The following is a 12,902-nucleotide window of genomic DNA, read 5'->3' as shown; positions in this document are numbered from 1 at the left end:
CTAAATTGTCCCATAGTGCCCAGGGATGTGCAGGTTAGGGTGGATTGGCCGTGCTAAATTGTCCCATAGTGCCCAGGGATGTGCAGGTTATGGTGGATTGGCCGTGCTAAATTATCCCATAGTGCCCAGGGATGTGCAGGTTGGGGTAGATTGGCCATGCTAAATTGTCCCATAGTGTCCAGGGATGTACAGGTTAGGGTGGATTGGCCGTGCTAAATTGCCCCATAGTGCCCAGGGATGTACAGGTTAGGGTGGATTGGCCATGCTAAATTATCCCATAGTGTCCAGGGATGTACAGGTTAGGGTGGATTGGCCGTGCTAAATTGCCCCATAGTGCCCAGGGATGTGCAGGTTAGGGTGAATTGGCCATGCTAAATTGTCCCATAGTGCCCAGGGATGTGCAGGTTAGGGTGGATTGGCCGTGCTAAATTGTCCCATAGTGCCCAGGGATGTGCAGGTTAGGGTGGATTGGCCGTGCTAAATTGTCCCATAGTGTCCAGGGATGTGCAGGTTAGGGTGGATTGGCCGTGCTAAATTGTCCCATAGTGCCCAGGGATCTGCAGGTTAGGGTGGATTGGCCGTGCTAAATTGTCCCATAGTGCCCAGGGATGTGCAGGTTAGGGTGGATTGGCCGTGCTAAATTGTCCCATAGTGTCCAGGGATGTGCAGGTTAGGGTGGATTGGCCGTGCTAAATTGTCCCATAGTGTCCAGGGATGTGCAGGTTAGGGTGGATTGGCCGTGCTAAATTGTCCCATAGTGTTCGGTGCATTAGTCAGAGGCAAATGGGTCTGGGTGGATTACTCTTCAGAGAGTCGTTGTGAACTTGTTGGGTCGAAGGGCCTGTTCCACACTGTAGGGAGTCTAATCTAAAAGGCACAACATTTTGAAACATGTGTTGTCTGCAACGCCATTACAGCACCAACACTTTAAATCCTGTTTCGAAAGAGTGATTATTCTATACCACGGGACTGTACAAGAACATGGCCATTGTGTTCTAGAACTGACTGCGTCCCATTTATATGCATTTTTCAAATATTATTCACTGGGGCGTTGATGGCTAAGCCAGTGTTTATTGCCCAGGGGACAGTTAAGGGTCAACACCATTGCTGTGGGTCTGGAGTCAAATGTAAGGGACTGCAGATGCTGGAGATCAGAGTAGAGAGTGTGGTGCTGGAAAAACACAGCAGGTCAGGCAACATCCAGGGAGCAGGAGAATCGACAGTTCGTGCAAAAACTAGTTTCGGGATTCCTGATGAAGGGCGAAATGTCGATTCTCCTGCTAGTCGGGTGCTGCATGACCTGCTGAGCGTTTCCACTGGGATTCTGGACTAACAATCCAATTATGATACTGCTCGGTCACTGCTTCCCAATGAAGGTATTGTCATGCATTCCCTCCTTCAGGAGTTCAAACTAACTTTAAACAGCACAACGGTGAGGCCACGTTTGGAACATTACACTCACACACTAACGCACACACTCACACTCACACACTAATACACACACTCACACACTAACGCGCACACTCACACTCACACACTAATACACACATTCACACACTAATGCACACACTCACACACACACTTACACCCACTCACATACTAACACACACACCCACACACTAACGCACACACTTACACACACACACTCAAACACTAACACACACACACTAACACACACACACTAACACACACACACTAACACACACTAACACGCACACACTAACACACACTAACACACACACTAACACACACACACTCACACCACCCACACACACTAACACACACTAACACACACACAAACACACACTAACACACACACACACTCACACCCTCCACATACACACTAACACACACTCACACACACACTCACACACACACACTAACACACACAAACACACACACACACTAAACACACACTCACACACACACTCACACACACACTCACACACACACTCACACACACACTCACACACTAACGCACACACTAACGCACACATACACACACTCACACACCCCCACACACTAACACACACACTAACACACACACACACTAACACACACACACACACACACCCCACACACACTAACACACACACTCACACACGAACGCACACACTCACACACACACACACACACACACGAACACACTCACACCACCCACACACACTAACACACACACAAACATACACACACACACTAACACTCACGCACACACTCACGCACACACTCACACACTAGCACGCTCACACACACACATTCTAACGCACACACTAACGCACACACTAATGCACACACTCACACACACACTAACACACACACACACACTAACACACACACTCACTAACACACACACACTCACAACCCCCACAATCTCTCTCACACACACACTAACACACACTAACACACACTCACACACACAAACTAACACACACTCACACACACTCACACACACAAACTAACACACACTCACACACACACACACTAACACACACTAACACACACACTCACTAACACACACACTCACTAACACACACACTCACTAACACACACACTCACACCCCCCACAATCTCTCTCACACACTAACACACACTAACACACACACACTAACACACACATTAACACACACACTAACACTCACTCACTCACACACACACTAACACACACACTAACACACACACGCACTAACACACACACTAAGACAAACACACACTAACACACATGCACACTAACACACACACTCACTCATACACTCACTCATACACACACTAACACACACACTAACACACACTCACTCACACAAACACATACACACACTAACACACACACACTAACACACACGCACTAACACACACACGCACTAACACACACACGCACTAACACACACACTAACGCACACACTAACACATACACACACTCACACACACACTTACACCCACACATTCACACACTCACATACTAACACACACACTCACACACTAATGCACACACTTACACACACACACACTCACATACTAACACACACACTAACGCACACACTTACACACACACACACTCACACACTAACACACACAAACTAACACACACTAACACACACACACTAACACACACACTAACACACACTAACATGCACACACTAACACACACACTAACACACACACACTAACACACACACACTAACACACACACACTAACACACACTAACACACACTAACACACACACACTCACACCCCCCACACACACTAACACACACTAACACACACACTAACACACACACTAACACACACACACTAACACACACAAAACACACACACACTAACACACACACACTCACACCCTCCACATACACACTAACACACACTCACACACACACTCACACACACACACTAACACACACAAACACACACACACACTAAACACACACTCACACACACACTCACACACACACTCACACACACACTCACACACACACTCACACACTAACGCACACACTAACGCACACATACACACACTCACACACCCCCACACACTAACACACACACTAACACACACACACACTAACACACACACACACACACACCCCACACACACTAACACACACACTCACACACGAACGCACACACTCACACACACACACACACACACACGAACACACTCACACCACCCACACACACTAACACACACACAAACATACACACACACACTAACACTCACGCACACACTCACGCACACACTCACACACTAGCACGCTCACACACACACATTCTAACGCACACACTAACGCACACACTAATGCACACACTCACACACACACTAACACACACACACACACTAACACACACACTCACTAACACACACACACTCACAACCCCCACAATCTCTCTCACACACACACTAACACACACTAACACACACTCACACACACAAACTAACACACACTCACACACACTCACACACACAAACTAACACACACTCACACACACACACACTAACACACACTAACACACACACTCACTAACACACACACTCACTAACACACACACTCACTAACACACACACTCACACCCCCCACAATCTCTCTCACACACTAACACACACTAACACACACACACTAACACACACATTAACACACACACTAACACTCACTCACTCACACACACACTAACACACACACTAACACACACACGCACTAACACACACACTAAGACAAACACACACTAACACACATGCACACTAACACACACACTCACTCATACACTCACTCATACACACACTAACACACACACTAACACACACTCACTCACACAAACACATACACACACTAACACACACACACTAACACACACGCACTAACACACACACGCACTAACACACACACGCACTAACACACACACTAACGCACACACTAACACATACACACACTCACACACACACTTACACCCACACATTCACACACTCACATACTAACACACACACTCACACACTAATGCACACACTTACACACACACACACTCACATACTAACACACACACTAACGCACACACTTACACACACACACACTCACACACTAACACACACAAACTAACACACACTAACACACACACACTAACACACACACTAACACACACTAACATGCACACACTAACACACACACTAACACACACACACTAACACACACACACTAACACACACACACTAACACACACTAACACACACTAACACACACACACTCACACCCCCCACACACACTAACACACACTAACACACACACTAACACACACACTAACACACACACACTAACACACACAAAACACACACACACTAACACACACACACTCACACCCTCCACATACACACTAACACACACTCACACACACACTCACACACACACTCACACACACACACACTCACACACACACTAACACACAATAACACACACACACTAAACACACACACTAACACACACTCACACACACACTCACACACACACTCACACACACACTCACACACATACTCACAAACACTCACACACCCTCACACACTAACACACACACACTAACACACACACACTAACGCACACACTCACACATACACTAACACACACACACACTAACACACACACACACTCACACCCCCACCCACACACTAACACACACACTCACACACGAATGCACACACTCACACACACACACACTAACACACACACACGAACACACACACACACTCACACCACCCACACACACTAACACACACACACTAACATACACACTCACACACTAATGCACACACACACAAACACTCACGCACACACTCACGCGCGCACACACACTCACACACTAACGCGCTCACACACACACACACATTCTAACGCACACACTAACGCTCATACTAACGCACACACACACACACACTAACACACACACACTCACACCCCCACAATCTCTCTCACACACACACTAACACACACTAACACACACAAACTAACACACACTCACACACACACACTAACACACACTAACACACACACTCACTAACACACACACTCACTAACACACACACTCACTAACACACACACACTCACACCCCCCACAATCTCTCTCTCACACACACACACACTAACACACACTCACTCACACACACTAACACACACACATTAACACACACACTAACACTCACTCACTCACACACACACTAACACACACTAACACACACACGCACTAACACACACACTAACGCACACACTAACACATACACACACTCACACACACTAACACACAAACACACTAACACACACACTCACTCATACACACACTAACACACACACTAACACACACTCACTCACACACTCACTCACACACAAACACATACACACACTAACACACACACTAACACACACACACACTAACACACACACACTAACACACACACGCACTAACACACACACACACTAACACACACACACTCACACACACTAACACACAAACACACACTAACACACACACACTAACACACACACACTAACACACATTAACGCACACACACACTAACACACACACACGAACACACAAACACTAACACAAACACACTAACGCACACACACTAACGCACACACTAACGCACACACACTAACGCACACACTAAAACACACACTAACACACACAATCACACACACTCACACACACTCACACACACTAACACACTAACACACACACACTCACACTCACACCCTCCACATACACACTAACACACACTCACACACACACTCACACACACACTCACACACACACACACACTAACACACAATAACACACACACACTAAACACACACACTAACACACACTCACACACACACTCACACACACACTCACACACACACTCACACACACACTCACACACACTCACACACCCTCACACACTAACACACACACTAACACACACACACTAACACACACACTCACACACACACACTAACGCACACACTCACACACACACTAACACACACACACCCTAACACACACACACTAACACCCCCCCAACACACTAACACACACACTCACACACGAATGCACACACTCACACACACACACACACTAACACACACACACGAACACACACACACACTCACACCACCCACACACACTAACACACACACACTAACATACACACTCACACACTAATGCACACACACACAAACACTCACGCACACACTCACGCACACACTCACGCGCGCACACACACTCACACACTAACGCGCTCACACACACACACATTCTAACGCACACACTCACACCCCCACAATCTCTCTCACACACACTAACACACACTAACACACACAAACTAACACACACTCACACACACACACTAACACACACACTAACACACACACTCACTAACACACACACTCACTAACACACACACACTCACACCCCCCACAATGTCTCTCTCACACACACACACTAACACACACTAACACACACTCACTCACACACACACTCACTAACACACACACACTCACACCCCCCACAATCTCTCTCACACACACACACGCACTAACACACACACTAACGCACACACTAACACATACACACACTCACACACACTAACACACAAACACACTAACACACACACTCACTCATACACACACTAACACACACACACTAACACACACTCACTCACACACTCACTCACACACAAACACATACACACACTAACACACACACACTAACACACACACGCACTAACACACACACGCACTAACACACACACGCACTAACACACACACTAACGCACACACTAACACATACACACACTCACACACACTAACACACAAACACACTATGGAGAGAGATAGGTGCGCACAACAAGGTAGATTTTATAATTGGGGGAAGGGAAATTACGATGCTGTAAGGCAGGATTTGAGGAGCATACGTTGGGAGCATAGGCTGTCAGGGAAGGATGTGGTGGAAATGTGGAACTTTTTCAAAGAGCAGATACGACGTGTCCATGATATGTATGTACCTATCAGGCAGGAAAGAAATGGTCGTGTGAGGGAGCCTTGGTTGACGAGAGAGGTTGAATGTCTGGTAAAGAGGAAGAAGGAGGCTTACATAAGGTTGAGGAAACAAGGTTCAGACAGAGCATTGGAGCGATACAGGATAGCCAGAAGGGACCTGAAGAAAGGGATTAGGAAAGCTAAGAGAGGGCATGAAAAATCGTTGGCGGATAGGATCAAGGATAACCCCAAGGCATTTTATGCGTATGTGAGAAACCTGAGAATGACGAGAACGAGGGTAGGTCCGATCAAGGACAGTAGTGGGAGACTGTGTATTGAGTCGGAAGAGATAGGAGAGGTCTTGAACAAGTACTTCTCTTCAGTATTTACGAACGAGAGGGACCGTATTGTAGAAGAGGAGAGTGTGGAATGGACTGGTAAGCTAGAAGAGATACCTGTTAGGAAGGAAGATGTGTTGGACACTTTGAACAACTTGAGGATAGACAAGTCCCCCGGGCCTGACGGGATATATCCTAGGATTATGTGGGAAGCAAGAGAGGAAATTGCAGTACCGTTGGCAATGATCTTCTCGTCTTCACTGGCAACGGGGGTGGTACCAGGGGACTGGAGAGTAGCGAATGTTGTGCCCCTGTTCAAAAAAGGGAATAGGGATAACCCCGGGAATTACAGGCCTGTTAGTCTTACTTCTGTGGTAGGCAAAGCAATGGAAAGGGTACTGAGGGATAGGATTTATGAGTATCTGGAAAGACACTGCTTGATTAGGGACAGCCAGCACGGATTTGTGAAGGGTAGGTCTTGCCTTACAAGTCTTATTGAATTCTTTGAGGAGGTGACCAAGCATGTGGATGAGGGAAGAGCAGTGGATGTAGTGTACATGGATTTTAGTAAGGCATTTGATAAGGTTCCCCATGGTAGGCTTATGCGGAAAGTCAGGAGGCATGGGATAGAGGGAAATTTGGCCAATTGGATAGAAAACTGGCTAACCGGTCGAAGGCAGAGAGTGGTGGTAGATGGTAAATATTCAGCCTGGAGCCCAGTTACAAGTGGAGTTCCGCAGGGATCAGTTCTGGGTCCTCTGCTGTTTGTAATTTTTATTAATGACTTAGATGAGGGAGTCGAAGGGTGGGTCAGTAAATTTGCAGATGATACGAAGATAGGTGGAGTTGTGGACAGTGAGGAGGGCTGTTGTCGGCTGCAGAGGGACTTAGATATGATGCAGAGCTGGGCTGAGGAGTGGCAGATGGAGTTCAACCCTGCCAAGTGTGAGGTTGTCCATTTTGGAAAGACAAATAAGAATGCGGAATACAGGGTTAATGGTAGGGTTCTTAGTCAGGTGGAGGAACAGAGGGATCTTGGGGTCTATGTACATAGATCTTTGAAGGTTGCCACTCAGGTGGATAGAGTTTGTTAGAAGGCCTATGGAGTATTATCGTTCATTAGCAGAGGGATTGAATTCAAGAGTCGTGAAGTGATGTTGCAGCTGTACAGGACTTTGGTTAGGCCACAGTTGGAGTACTGTGTGCAGTTCTGGTCGCCTCACTTTAGGAAAGATGTGGAAGCTTTGGAGAGGGTGCAGAGAAGATTTACCAGGATGTTGCCTGGAATGGAGTGGAAGTCGTACGAGGATAGGTTGAGAGTTCTCGGCCTTTTCTCGTTGGAACGGCGAAGGATGAGGGGTGACTTGATAGAGGTTTATAAGATGATCAGAGGAATAGATAGAGTAGACAGTCAGAAACTTTTTCCCCGGGTACAACAGAGTGTTACAAGGGGACATAAATTTAAGGTGAAGGGTGGAAGGTATAGGGGAGATGTCAGGGGTGGGTTCTTTACCCAGAGAGTGGTGGGGGCATGGAATGCGCTGCCCGTGGGAGTGGTAGAGTCGGAATCATTGGCGATCTTTAAGCGGCATTTGGATAGGTACATGGATGGGTACTTAATCTAGGTTAGAAGTTCGGCACAACATCGTGGGCCGAAGGGCCTGTTCTGTGCTGTATTGTTCTATGTTCTATGTTCTATGTTCTATGTTCTACACTAACACACACACTCACTCATACACACACTAACACACACACACTAACACACACACACTAACACACATTAACGCACACACACACTAACACACACACACGAACACACAAACACTAACACAAACACACTAACGCACACACACTAACGCACACACTAACGCACACACACTAACGCACACACTAAAACACACACTAACACACACAATCACACACACAATCACACACACACACACACTCACACACACTAACACACTAACACACTAACACTCACACACACACTAACACACACACTCACACCCTCCACATACACACTAACACACACTCACACACACACACACACACTCACACACACACTCACACTCACACACACACACTAACACACAATAACACACACACACTAAACACACACTAACACACACTCACACACACACTCACACACACACTCACACACACACTCACACACACACTCACACACACACTCACACACACTCACACACCCTCACACACTAACACACACACTAACACACACACACTAACACACACACTCACACACACACACTAACGCACACACTCACACACACACTAACACACACACACACTAACACACACACACACTCACACCACCCACACACACTAACACACACACTCACACACGAATGCACACACTCACACACACACACACACTAACACACACACACGAACACACTCACACCACCCACACACACTAACACACACACTAACATACACACTCACACACTGATGCACACACACACAAACACTCACGCACACACTCACGCACACACTCACGCGCGCACACACACTCACACACTAACGCGCTCACACACACACACATTCTAACGCACACACACTCACACCCCCACAATCTCTCTCACACACACACTAACACACACTAACACACACAAACTAACACACATTCACACACACACACTAACACATACTAACACACACTAACACACACACTCACTAACACACACACTCACTAACACACACACGCACTAACACACACACGCACTAACACACACACACTCACACCCCCCACAATCTCTCTCACACACACACACACTAACACACACTCACTCACACAAACTAACACACACACATTAACACACACACTAACACTCACTCACTCACACACACTAACACACACACACTAACACACACACACTAACACACACACGCACTAACACACACACACGCACTAACACACACACTAACGCACACACTAACACATACACACACACACTAACACACAAACACACTAACACACACACTCACTCATACACACACTAACACACACACACTAACACACACTCACTCACACACTCACTCACACACTAACACATACACACACTAACACACACACACTAACACACACACGCACTAACACACACACACACTAACACACACACTAATGCACACACTAACACATACACACACTCACACACACTAACACACAAACACACTAACACACACACTCACTCATACACACACTAACACACACACACTAACACACATACTAACACACACACAAACACACACAAACACTAACACACACACTAACACACACACACTAACACACATTAACGCACACACACTAACACACACACGAACACACAAACACTAACACACACACTAACACACACACACACTAACACACATTAACGCACACACACACTAACACACACACACGAACACACACACACACTCACACCACCCACACACACTAACACACACACTAACATACACACTCACACACTAATGCACACACACACAAACACTCACGCACACACTCACGCACACACTCACGCGCGCACACACACTCACACACTAACGCGCTCACACACACACACATTCTAACGCACACACACTCACACCCCCACAATCTCTCTCACACACACACTAACACACACTAACACACACAAACTAACACACATTCACACACACACACTAACACACACTAACACACACACGCACTAACACACACACTCACTAACACACACACACTCACACCCCCCACAATCTCTCACACACACACACACACTAACACACACTAACACACACTCACTCACACACACTAACACACACACATTAACACACACACTAACACTCACTCACTCACACACACACTAACACACACACACTAACACACACACACTAATGCACACACGCACTAACACACACACACGCACTAACACACACACTAACGCACACACTAACACATACACACACACACTAACACACAAACACACTAACACACACACTCACTCATACACACACTAACACACACACACTAACACACACTCACTCACACACTCACTCACACACAAACACATACACACACTAACACACACACACTAACACACACACACACACTAACACACACACACTAACACACACATGCACTAACACACACACACACTAACACACACACTAATGCACACACTAACACATACACACACTCACACACACTAACACACAAACACACTAACACACACACTCACTCATACACACACTAACACACACACACTAACACACATACTAACACACACACAAACACACACAAACACTAACACACACACTAACACACACACACTAACACACATTAACGCACACACACACTAACACACACACGAACACACAAACACTAACACAAACACACTAACGCACACACACTAACGCACACACACACGCGCACACACACACGCGCACACTAAAACACACACTAACACACACAATCACACACACTCACACACACTCACACACACTAACACACTAACACACTCACACTCACACTCACTAACACACACACACTCACACACTCACTAACACACACACACTCACACCACACACACTAACACTCACACTAACACACACACACTAGCACACACACACTAGCACACACACACTAAAACACACTCACACACACTAACACACACTCACTCACGCACACTAACACACACACAGACTAACACACAGACTAACACACACACTAACACACACACTAACACACACACTAACACACACACACTAACACACACTCACTCACTCACACACACTAACACACACACACTAACACACACACTAACACACACTAACACGCACACTCACACACACGCACACACACTCACACACACTCACACACACCAACACACACACCAACACACACACTAACACACACACACTCACTAACACTCACTAACACACACACACATACTAACACACACACACTCACTAACACACACATTAACACACACACATTAACACACACTAGCACACACACACTCTCACACACACACTCACACACACACACACTAACACACTAACACACACACACTAACACAC

The sequence above is a fragment of the Chiloscyllium plagiosum genome, unplaced genomic scaffold (genome assembly GCF_037043375.1).
Source record: "Chiloscyllium plagiosum isolate Xiang-an unplaced genomic scaffold, Cpla_swu_hap1 HiC_scaffold_46, whole genome shotgun sequence".
NCBI lineage: Eukaryota > Metazoa > Chordata > Chondrichthyes > Orectolobiformes > Hemiscylliidae > Chiloscyllium > Chiloscyllium plagiosum.
Note: the sequence above shows the minus strand (reverse complement) of the source record.